This window comes from Calidris pugnax, unplaced genomic scaffold (assembly GCF_001431845.1).
Source record: "Calidris pugnax isolate Ruff unplaced genomic scaffold, ASM143184v1 scaffold34, whole genome shotgun sequence".
In the NCBI taxonomy this organism is placed as follows: Eukaryota; Metazoa; Chordata; class Aves; order Charadriiformes; family Scolopacidae; genus Calidris; species Calidris pugnax.
Genome location: NW_015090771.1, coordinates 4,823,408 through 4,835,569, shown reverse-complemented (window position 1 = coordinate 4,835,569; position 12,162 = coordinate 4,823,408). Strand labels below are relative to the sequence as shown.

The following is a 12,162-nucleotide window of genomic DNA, read 5'->3' as shown; positions in this document are numbered from 1 at the left end:
CAAACTGAAAAAAGTGGAATGCAAAAACAATCTTTACAGGAGTAAGAAAGCACTGATAACAGGTTACTCAAAATGGAAGAAGGGTTGGAGTTCAGCAATATTGTTTAAGGTCCATATACAAATAATTCACTGGCAGAAGTAAGCAGGGAGATAAATTTCCTCTTGATATTCTCAGCACTCCCACCACCTCCAATTAAAAACAATAGCAATAATAATTTAAAAACAAACAGACCCACTCGTTTTAAATGCAACTCGCATGCAGGAATACCAGATTATATCCCCTGTTGGATCAGAATGCAGCTCTCTGATGGCTCCCTTTCCAGCCCTTTCATAAGTTTTCATTTGCTAGTGATCTTCACTATGCTTTTCAGCTTATTGCCACCTTTGGTACCGTGCCCTCAGTCTGAAAGGAGCTGAAAAGGACAAGCATTGATGGCTCACAACCCACTATGTAATTACAACCTAGTTTATCTTCCCAGAGAAGATAAACCCTTCTCCACACACACGTGCCTGCACGGTGCTTGGGTCCCCAGCTGATCAAGGCACCTTTTCTTCAGAATAGTTTCTGACCACTTTTTCTATTATTAAAAAAAAAAAAAAGCGCCAAGTCACCTTTAAACCTTCAAACGCATTTCAGCAAAGTTATTTTGTAAAAATTCATCTCAATTGGCACAAAGGAGATTTTTCTGTGATTGGTCTTTGCAGTTGCACAAATGCTACACCCCCTAACGACCTTACTATGCAGAAGGCAAATACAAAAGCTGAGATTAATATTATATAGGCACAGCTGGAAAGAGTATTTCTGCTAGAAGAAACCCGCATGTAGAGACTTTAAAAACACCTCAGGCACTGTATACAATGGATCTACGTTTTTTCCATTGACATTTACCAGAACTAGAGCTGGTTATGACTACCCGTACAGCAAGTAAAGGACAAAACCACTCACTCATCTAGGGGAAGGAGGACTGGGCCAACCAATACAGAATCACTTGAAAAAGAGTGAATATTAAATACAATGGTATAATACAGCATCCCTTTTCCACTCTAGTATGGAGAAGGCTGCCTGGAGCACCCACCCAGTATCCTTTGAACTCAAAGTGACAAACTGCTTCTTCCAGCAAGAGCTGGTTTGCCCTTTTCTCCCACCTGGGGGAGGACAGGTTGCATCTTTAAAGTTAAAGGTCAGCCCACAGCAAACAGCCACAGAAAACAAGCTTCTCATAATATTTGCTAAACTCCAAGTCCTTGGGAATTAAAAATATTTTCATTGAAAACAAGGTCAAATAGGAATTCCTGAGTTTTTAAGCACTAATTTTAACCAGGAGAGGAGATCTCCTCAAAACAAGTATTTTAGATAAAACACTGGAAACTGCACAATATCAGTACTTCATCTTAAAACATCATTCAGGCATTCTAAGTGTTTTGTCAGGAATGATTACTGAAATAAGAGATGAGTTTAGAACTAGAGCTTTTCCCTACAATATTTAGGTTACCCGGATCTAGCCTGAAATAATTATGTGCTTCTTTCTAGGTTAGTATGATTTAGTCACATGGTTACATCCATGGAAACTTAACCCCACTAGGAAAAGCTTCAGTATGCTTTAAGCATTACAGCACTTTCTTCTTGTTACAGAAACTATTAGTGACAGCTTGGAGGAAGAGCTTATGACAGTTTGCTAACCATATTTAAATATTTTAAAGTCTCCAAGCATCTCTGAGTTTAGGTTTATTTTTATATTCTGTGTTACAGAGGAGAACCAGCACAAGACATGTGCCTGTTCTGTAGAATTAAGTGCAGAATTAAGGAAACCTATTTCCTTATAGGTTTTTTTGCAGCACTGTTACACATAAACAATTTAATTCTACATTATTTAAAAATTAGGTGTAGCCCAATGTCATGTAAGAAGCAATATAGGATCACCATCTACTTCAATGGCTGCTGCTTCTTTCCTTCTTCTTGTAAGTACTAGAACAAAAGCCTGTCTCCATTCTCAGTTTCTCAGCACAATATTTTTTTGTTAGACACTAGAAGCACCATGAAGTATATATGAAGGCTAACATAAGTTACTTCAGTGGCACACTAAGGATATATTTTTCATGTGCACTTAAGCAGCAACACTCATTAGAATGATGTTCAACAGAAGTATTTATTTTTAAGACCCCTTTTTTCAGTAACTGAATTTAAGACATTGATTTTACAATGCCTGATATAGAACACTTAAATTCAGAAGTGTTCAATCTTACAGTACTGCTCTAATTTTATGTGCTTAAGAAGACTTCTAGGTAAGTCCAAAACATATATTGCAAAAATATCAAAGTGACAATGGAGTTTTACAGCTGTTAAGTCTGCCAGTAAGAAAAAATACTTCCAGTACATCTGACAGATTAGACATGTTTTCAGAATTACCCCATGAATCTTTAAGATTTATTTTTTTTTAATTAAAAAAACCTGACAAGCTATGGGAAAGTTCATTTCAAGTAAATGGAAGGACTTCACCTTGCACTGAATATAATAGATCTCATCTCTAGAACTGCAAATCATACTTTGTATCTACTAAAATGCAAAAACTAATTTGGGTTAGTACCAAAGAACTAGGATAAATTGTCTAGCCAGATGCTACTCATGGGAGAAAGCCAGAGTTTGAACAGATTCCAATTTAAGATACAGATAAGTGGATTTGCAGTAATCTAATTAAGAGAATTCTCTCTTATCTCTTAAAATACTTCCCAGTTCTGTCTGTGCTACTGAGCTTTATTTCTGCATTACATGAAGGTAGTGCAACTTAAAATATAAATACAGTCTTGATTGTTTTTTTCTTTCATTTTTTTCCCCACCCTCTCCCCTCCTCTTATTTTAAGGAGGGAAGCAAATCCAGTACTAGAGTTCATAGCAGCATTTAGCAAAGCTCTTTTTGCTGCTACCCGACTTGTAGCTGTCTTTCCAAGAACACAGCAGTGAATAATTAACATTTAGTACCATTTATATCCACATGGGAGTGCTAAGCACCTACCATAAAAATGTCAATTTACAGTGGCTTCAAGTAGATTTCTGGCATTGGATTAAGCATCACACAGCAGCAGGTCTCTAAAGGTTAACCTCTTAGTCGAGTTAACCTTTTAAATCCAGGTGTAAATTTAGATTAGGCATTTAAGAAAGCTTGTTTCATAAACGCAAAGCACCCGACAGCATTTAAGTCATACTAATATGCCAGGTGTACAAGTATAGTGCCTTTTTTTTTTTTTAAGGTGTCTGAGAAGTTCAACATGTAAATGCTCTTTAATAGAAAGAAGGAACATTTTATTTATAGTCACAATACAGGCGCAGCTCATGTGACACCTGTAAGAAAGATTACTGTAACTCCAGGGAAGAATAATCACAGTGAGATACTGCAAACCACTGGGCATACACAGCCCAAATAAGGTACTAATCACTTGATTGTAGGCTTAAGTGAAGTCCAAGTTTCTCCTGTTCTTTTTACCCACTGCAATCCTTTTTTCTCTTAGGATGAAACCGTGTTTTTGGCTTCATAATATTTATATACAACGATGATTCGGTTCTGTGGTTTGTATTAGATAAACTACTATAGCAGTAAACACTTTGCATATACCATTACTTACCCCTTTTCATCACCTTACATATAGGCCTATCGAGTCTTCAAATACAACCATGCCATCCAAGTTCACAAAAGCAATTTTAAGCTATTGAGATAGTAGAAAAGTGGGGGTTTCTCCCAATTAAACACACGCATCATCTTGAGGTCTTTGATACAATGGTGAAAATTTAAGCACTTCAGGAGGGCCAAGCCAAAACAGGGATCAAGTATTTTGAGTTAAGGCTGCCATTTAAACTTTCTTTTGTTTTACAACAGAAGTTTATAAAATTCAGCAGAATGAAAGCTCACACTGCCCACCAAAAGCATAATCTTTGCTTGGTTCTATTTCACCACTTCCATATCTTTTCCTTCTAGAAATAAGTGAAAAAAAAAAAACAACAAACCGAACACCTCATCCTGCATGAAGAAATTCTAGTTTGCAGATGTACGACAGAAATCCCACTGAGACTTGGTGGTGGTTATGCAGACAATTTGCTAGACTATCAAAGTATTTATTATTCAGCCACCAGATGAAAACCACTGTTTATGCTCCTTACTGGACAGCCTTTGAGCATGTTATTTTCAAGGCATGGTTACCACTAAATGAAATTCATTCACAATTTCTAAAAGATCATTTAACTCCAAGTGACTTAAGATGACTGCATCTAAGATATCACAAAGCTTAGAATTCAGCTTCAAAAAAAAAATATATTATGTTCTAGGAAGTGGTATTGATATAACAAGTACCTTGGGAGATCTGCAGACTGACATCGAACAGATTCATCTATATGATAAAAAAAAAAAAGAATTCTGTTTTGAGACTGGCATTTTAGCCTCTCAAGGTCTGCAAGCAAATGAAGACACCTATGTGTATGCCCACACGCAACTGCCAGGGCATCAAACTCTAAGAAGCTTATTTGAAATAACAAAACCAAACATCAGCAGTTTCTTTCTTAGCTAAGTTTTACCAAAGATGGTATTGGAAGGAACATTGTTTATTGTATTACTTTGATAATGCACAAAAATATTTGAAATGCACATTAATAATATTTTCATGTACAACTCTGAGCAACTGATCCCCTTAACTGGAAAAAAAGTATTTGAATACTCTGTATTGCATTTTATAACTTTAACTGCACTTTTTTAAAAAAAAGTTGTCATTGTTTAAACTGTGTTCACACTTGTCACTCAGTTCAAGACATTCTTAAAATAAGCAGCATTTCCTTTATATTAGTATCACTTGAACACTTAATGCAGTTTTATCTTTGCTATCAGGTTTTACTGAAGGTTTGAAAATAAAATTAACTGCAGAAATTAATACAGAACATAAATGGTTAAACACGGCAAGCTAATTTCCTACTTTACTTTCCCAACAACACAAAACAATGAAAACCAACCAGAACCAGGTAGCTGTTGAACTGTGTTTTTGTTACATGTTTGCCATGGTAATTTCCCCCCCATTCTCAGCCAATTTTTCTTTAATAGCCATTTTAATTGGACCAAAACACTGAAAAAGCAGAGGAATCTGCATGTGAGAGTTTTACCACAGTGTCATTTAATATGAAATGGTTTTAGGTAATAATTGAAGAAATGCTACTGTTGAAGGTATTCACCTTGGCACTTTTTGGGTTTGTTTTTTTTTTTTTTTAAGTCACAGAAATGTGTACCAACAAGTAAAAAAAACGTTTCAATGCAGAACTATGGCTCCCCAGCAAACTTGCTACATAGTTTCAGCAAGAGATAGCTACTAAAATTAAAAGTTTATTTTAAATATAGCCCCATTTTGGACCTGACCTTGCATTCCTGAAGCAGGTGAGATCTGTAAGGACTTTTGCCTGAATTAAGAACTGTATGATCACTCTTTCCAGCAAGTAGTTTGGTGTAGTTAAACACATACTGAAGAGCAGTGTGTGCTTTTGTCTGTATATGCATGTACATACACCAATAGGCACTGTATAGCTATATACACAAGGCCAAACTGCAATTAAAGATTTAGACTTTGAAACTGTGTCTCTTTAAAAATAAAATTTTAGGCTCCTTGAGCTCTGATGTTAGCAGCTATTCCTAATTTGCAAAGTCATCAGGTAGCACAACAGTTTAAATATAAAATTACTAATAAAAAAAGTAAAAATTGGTATATAGCAGAATATATGGGAGATAATGGTGGCAAGTAGTATTTTAGGGTCCTTAAGATATTCATACCCACAGAGTGTAAAAAAAGTCAAGTCTCACTTCCAGCTGTACCAGTCACGCAAAGGCCTTACCTTCATTAGCAAGAATAATGCAACAAACCACTTCCCACAATTTTTTTTTTTTTATATATACCTCAATATGCCAATATCGTGCCTTTACATTTTAGCATGGTTTTGCCCTTATGCACTCCAGAACTCTGAAGATGAGATTTTTGGGTGCTCCTGTGCATGAGTGATAGTTAGTAATGAAAGTGTTAATGTGGTCTTTGGCACCTCTATCTCATTAGTAAAGCAAAGTCCTGCTCCATTTTTTTTTTCCTTTTAATAAAAAAAGAAAATAAATCCCATCAGTGGTGCATTCCATGAGCACTGAAGAGTAGAATAGGTCTGTACAGCCTGATGATAGAAAAACATATGAAATGGCAATACGTGTGTCTATAATTGTCTTTCCAATCAATTGCACAGAAGCTTGGTCCACTTCTTCAGTTACAGTGTAGTCCTCTTAAGAACTTTGGTTACAGCATTAATGTTTTGGTAAAAAAAGAAAAAGAAAAAAACCAAGACCACAGAGCAGATGCTTTCCTTCTTTTCTTCAGGTAGATTTTTCATTGTCCTCTCCTGTCTTCTGAACCCGTGAATACTTTTTGCATGAAGACTTGAAGCAGCTGGGAGGCCAAGATATCGGCCAAGAAAAGCTACAAGGAACAGAGCCTTGCACGTTCTTCTCAAAGAAATAAAATATTGGATACCACCAGGCTCGAGAGAGAAAGTTTGTCTGCGAAGAGACCTTTAAAGTCTGCATTGGCACAAGCAGGTAAAGAGGAAAAGGAAACAGACAATCAGTTTAAAGCATTATAATTGATTACATTGAGTCAAGAGAAGTACAAAAATGCAATACATTGACATGCCTTTCTGCAAAGACAAGGTGCATTTAGCCTAAAAAAAACCACTACTGAGAGAGTGTATACATCATAGTCCAAATCTATACTCCAAACTGACCATTTAATGCAAAGGGATGCTTTGTTTCTGTACAAAATACAGGGAGATGAAGCACTGACTTTGAACATGAGCCCCTTCAGGCGTGTCATGTTTCCATTGAGGACTAATAGTTGAAAAACTAGATTAAAAGGGCTTGAGAGCTATGCTCTTACTTGAAAGTGTTCTTGAAACACCTGCAGCAGACACAGTCGAACAATTTACTTCTAGCAACACTTACAGAAGAACTGTCACTCAAATTTTAGGATGGTCTAGGTAATTTAGGTTGGTCAGAAATTACTGAACTACTGTTTATTCATAAGCTTAGACAAACAAGGGCTCTTCTATACATTCACTACAGCAATAAAACCTGAGCGTTCAAAAAAGTTTTTAAGCCAAAGTATCAGGAATTTTAAAAATAACTGTAAAAAGTAAATTTTGAAATAACAGGCATAGATCAAAAAAGAACATCTTAATCCATTAAGTATTTACTTCAACCAACCAGTGAAGTGAAATTCCTTGTCCCATTTGTTTAAACTTCAATATAGAACTTCTATTTTTATTTTGAAATTAAGAATGAATTTTGATTCTAAAGGTATTTGCCACTCACCTTTTCATTAGCCATTGAGTGATACCACCAGAAAAGCCGCGTGGTGATATAGTAAGCAATGATGACATCCACGGTGTAGTGTTCATGAGCAACAAGGATGCAAATTATGCCAGCAGCGCTCATTAGCCAGCAGATTAAGTGATACCACCAGAAATGGCGTGGCGAATCTGTGAAATAAGGAGGTGACAGGAAAAAAAAACAGACAAAAAAGCCATATGCATTATTATAGCAATCCACAAAGGGAGGGGGGAAAGATTAAAAAAATATATATATTTAATTAAGGCTACTAAATTTTAAAACATAACTCATTTATACCACACTGGTACAAGAACCTTGTTTTGACACAGAAAACAACAGTAAAAAAGAATTATGCAAACTTACTGAGGTGTTCTTTGTAAAATGAAGACAACGTGAGATTGCAGTTTGACAGTACCATCACCCATTTTCTAGTCAAATTAATACATTTCCAGTTAAATCATTTTTAGGGTGTGGGGTGCAGGGGAAGAGTAATTAAGGCTACTAAATTTTAAAACATAACTCATTTATACCACACTGGTACAAGAACCTTGTTTTGACACAGAAAACAACAGTAAAAAAGAATTATGCAAACTTACTGAGGTGTTCTGTGTAAAATGAAGACAACATGAGATTGCAGTTTGACAGTACCATCACCCATTTTCTAGTCAAATTAATACATTTCCAGTTAAATCATTTTTAGGGTTTGGGGTGCAGGGGAAGAGACAGAACTGAAGCATGACACACTGATTATTTGACTTGGGTGTATTAATCTCTATTCTTTTTAGTCTATGCTCAAATAAACTTACACTCCAGTAACACCTCTAGAATTTATGTGACCTGAGCAGAGGTCACAGCTTAAACAGGAAAATACACTCTTATTTTAATTCCTAGGTTTTAAAGTACTTTGCATGAAACCACCTCTGTTCTGTGAAACAGAATACACTGTACAAGGAAGTACAGTTTGTGAGTTTCTCCCCTTTCATTAAAGATTAACAAACGGGGGCGAAGCCGTTCTTCAAAAGGCATTTAAGCCACTTCAGTGGAAAAGTTCCCCTGCCCTTCTTTCCGCATTGTGACACCCAAGGCATTTTTCAGTGACCATTCATAACTTCTGACAGGCTCACGGGCTTCATTTCACTCGCAGCAGGAGGTTTTGGCAGCCGTTGCCTCGTGGGGCCATGGTCAGCCTGCACTTTCACACAACACCAGCAGAAAAGCTACTGATCTCAACAAGCCTTCCCAAGTGTTTGAGAGGCCCGTGCTAAATAGTTACTGTAGGAGGACCTAAATTGTCAAAACAGTAAACTCTCTCCAATGTTTTGGGGAGAGTTCAGACAAATCTCTATCTACCAATTAAAAAAAAAAATTATAAGGAGCCAAGTCATCTCCAGAAGTTGATGAAAACAGCCCCGAGCAAGACAGACACATCAAGGATAAAAATGTAAATAACTATTCTGGGGGAAAAAGGCTGGAGTGCGGGGGAATAAGTGAAGAAGCAGCAAAGGATGAAAGGAAGACAAGAGCAGAGGAAAAAAACCCACTAAGGCAGGAATAATAAAAACCTCAGAACGCATCTTGTACTGCTTTTCTGATGACATGTCTTCAGAAAAGAATACCATAAGCAACCTCTAATTCAGAGCAATTATAGGGCTTAAACTCTTGCTCAGACAACGTTTTGTAATTATATGGGAGACAGAAAAAGGAGAGCTGTGCATTTCTCATTTATAGAGCACTACTCCACTGAAATATATGCCTAACAATAAGGCAGCAAAGGGCTTATTACAAGATGATACACCACATGATACAATTCCTCCAACCCCCTGTGATAAAAGCACGAGTTATATTAGCCTTGAAAGTACTGGGTTATCTGCATCTTTCGTGATACTAAAGATATTAAAGAGTATATGACCATGATTAAGCGCCAATAACATACACAAAACAAGGCCAAAAAAAGGCTATTTTCCCAATACTATTCTGGTAATTCTGATGAGTGGAGCCACACATGCCATTCCCCCAATAACACAACACAAAGGACTTAGGCCTAACAATCAGCAGACTGTAATCAGCAGTCTAAAAATCACTGTTTGAAGAAGACTGCCTCACATCCACAGATTTGAAGTTTTTCATTATAAATAAACAAAAAGCGCTGTATAAAAATACCTAAGACAGAATGTAGCACTGCAACTTCCCTGTTTAAACTTCAATATAGAACTTCTATTTTTATTTTGAAATTAAGAATGAATTTTGATTCTAAAGGTATTTGCCACTCACCTTTTCATTAGCCATTGAGTGATACCACCAGAAAAGCCGCGTGGTGATATAGTAAGCAATGATGACATCCACGGTGTAGTGTTCATGAGCAACAAGGATGCAAATTATGCCAGCAGCGCTCATTAGCCAGCAGATTAAGTGATACCACCAGAAATGGCGTGGCGAATCTGTGAAATAAGGTGGTGACAGAAAAAAAACCAGACAAAAGCCATATGCATTATTATAACAATCCACAAAGGGAAGGGGGAAAGGTTGAAAAAAGAAGCAGCAAAGGATGAAAGGAAGAGAAGAGCAGAGGAAAAAAACCCACTAAGGCAGGAATAATAAAAACCTCAGAACGCATCTTGTACTGCTTTTCTGATGACATGTCTTCAGAAAAGAATACCATAAGCAACCTCTAATTCAGAGCAATTATAGGGCTTAAACTCTTGCTCAGACAACGTTTTGTAATTATATGGGAGACAGAAAAAGGAGAGCTGTGCATTTCTCATTTATAGAGCACTACTCCACTGAAATATATGCCTAACAATAAGGCAGCAAAGGGCTTATTACAAGATGATACACCACATGATACAATTCCTCCAACCCCCTGTGATAAAAGCACGAGTTATATTAGCCTTGAAAGTACTGGGTTATCTGCATCTTTCGTGATACTAAAGATATTAAAGAGTATATGACCATGATTAAGCGCCAATAACATACACAAAACAAGGCCAAGAAAAGGCTATTTTCCCAATACTATTCTGGTAATTCTGATGAGTGAAGCCACACATGCCATTCCCCCAATAACACAACACAAAGGACTTAGGCCTAACAATCAGCAGACTGTAATCAGCAGTCTAAAAATCACTGTTTGAAGAAGACTGCCTCACATCCACAGATTTGAAGTTTTTCATTATAAATAGGCATTTTTATACTGCATTTTTTGTTTAAGACAGAATGTAGCACTGCAACTTCCTTCAACATTTTAATAAAAGGAAGGCATTCAACTGCTGCTGACTAATCTTATTTCCATGTCAGTGAGAATCACACATTCCCAGGAGCCAAGCTGGCGTTTGCATCGTTTGGGACACAACTTTGGTAGAAGATTCCAATTCCAAACATGGGAACTGGAAAGGGAAGTCCCCAGTAACACTTTCATAAGCGACCCAGTTCCCAGGGTAGAGCGTTGCTCACCATATATCAGATTTAGAAGTTGGTGCTCAGTTCTCCAAAATTTCAATCAATGCTCTGTGTGCACCGCACAGATAGGTTTTGCCCCCACACCCCATAACAATGTAAAGCAAAGGGGGAAAACATAACCCCAACTGTATCTTCTGAGTGTCTGCTAAATTCTCACCAACTTCAACAGGCATAAGTAGAAGACTCTAGCAGAAGACATCCCCGGAGCACGATTCAACTTCCCATTGTTTGGAATAATTCACGTACAGCACACTTAAAAGAAATGACATTGCTTCTGGATGTAGCACAAGCGTGCGATGGCGCTGTGCTCAAGCCACAAAAAAAGAGAAAATAATCCCTTAACATCTAAGGTATATCAGCCAACCTGCACAAAGCTGATCTGCATAATTAACTACAGTATGTTTTACCCCAAATTGGAATAGCCTGTCAATGAATAATGAAAAGCTAGCTTGCTTCAACCAACCAGTAAACACTATTTGAACAAGAGAAGTGCACGGAAATGCTTACACTCTTTGATGAACAGGTAGATCAGCGTTAATACCACGGTGTGACCACTGAACAGGAAGTCTCCACATAGGATGTGTGATCCAGTTATGGACAGACCACCACCAGAAATCAGTCGCAGGATCCTCTGAACCTTTGCCTGAGAATCTCCATTCAACTAGAACACCAGAAACAGTACAAAAAACCCCTTTAAGATACAGCATGACTCGAGTAAACTTCTTTCCCAAAATATATGTGGATTCAGGGAGATAGGGAGAAAAGGACACAAATTATTTTCATTTTCTTTGGCTTGCTTTCACATATTCTTAAACAAACAAGCATGCATTTCAAAGTTGGCAGGTTCTAAAGATCAGCTTGATAACAGTAGCATTCTGTCTGTGCTTTCCCAGGCAATTTTAAAATGTCTATGAGAATGAGCTGCAGAATATACTGGAAAGGTAAACATTAGAAGTTCCTATGGTCAGTTATCTCGTGATAGCCACTGGACAGACCGGATAAGACACATTCAAAACTAGTTCCAATACAGTACAACCTTGCATACCAGATTTGCCATTCTGTTCAGACCTGAGCAGTGTTTCTACAAGACAAAACCCTCAAACGTTTGTCGTTTCAGATTTAGTTACAAGCTCAGTCAGGACTTACTCAGATTTAGAGGATTATTATTTTTTTTTAAACATGCATTAGGATCAGCTTTTGATTTCTCATAGATACTAGGCAAACATTCAAGTTTCACCTAGCTGTTTAAAGATTAACTCTGGGGGAAAAAAAAGGCAAACAAGATAAAGGGATAACTGAGTTTTTCATAATCAGAAAAAAA

At 37.0% G+C, this 12,162-nt stretch overlaps 2 long non-coding RNA genes across 2 annotated transcripts in view; one reads left to right on the top strand and one right to left on the bottom strand.

Moving 5' to 3' along the window:
* The window catches only part of LOC106887288, a 15,988-nt gene extending 9,481 nt beyond the window's left edge, over nt 1–6,507 (top strand). Inside the window, exon 3 of the long non-coding RNA XR_001411845.1 lies at nt 6,382–6,507. This is a non-coding gene — a long non-coding RNA (uncharacterized LOC106887288). The remainder of the gene's footprint in view (nt 1–6,381) is intronic.
* On the bottom strand, nt 5,129–7,582 carry LOC106887284. Its single transcript, XR_001411844.1, has 2 exons — nt 7,371–7,582; nt 5,129–6,581 (listed from the first exon to the last, which is right to left on the bottom strand). It is a non-coding gene; the product is annotated as an uncharacterized LOC106887284 (long non-coding RNA).
* Between the last annotated feature and the right edge of the window lie 4,580 nt (nt 7,583–12,162).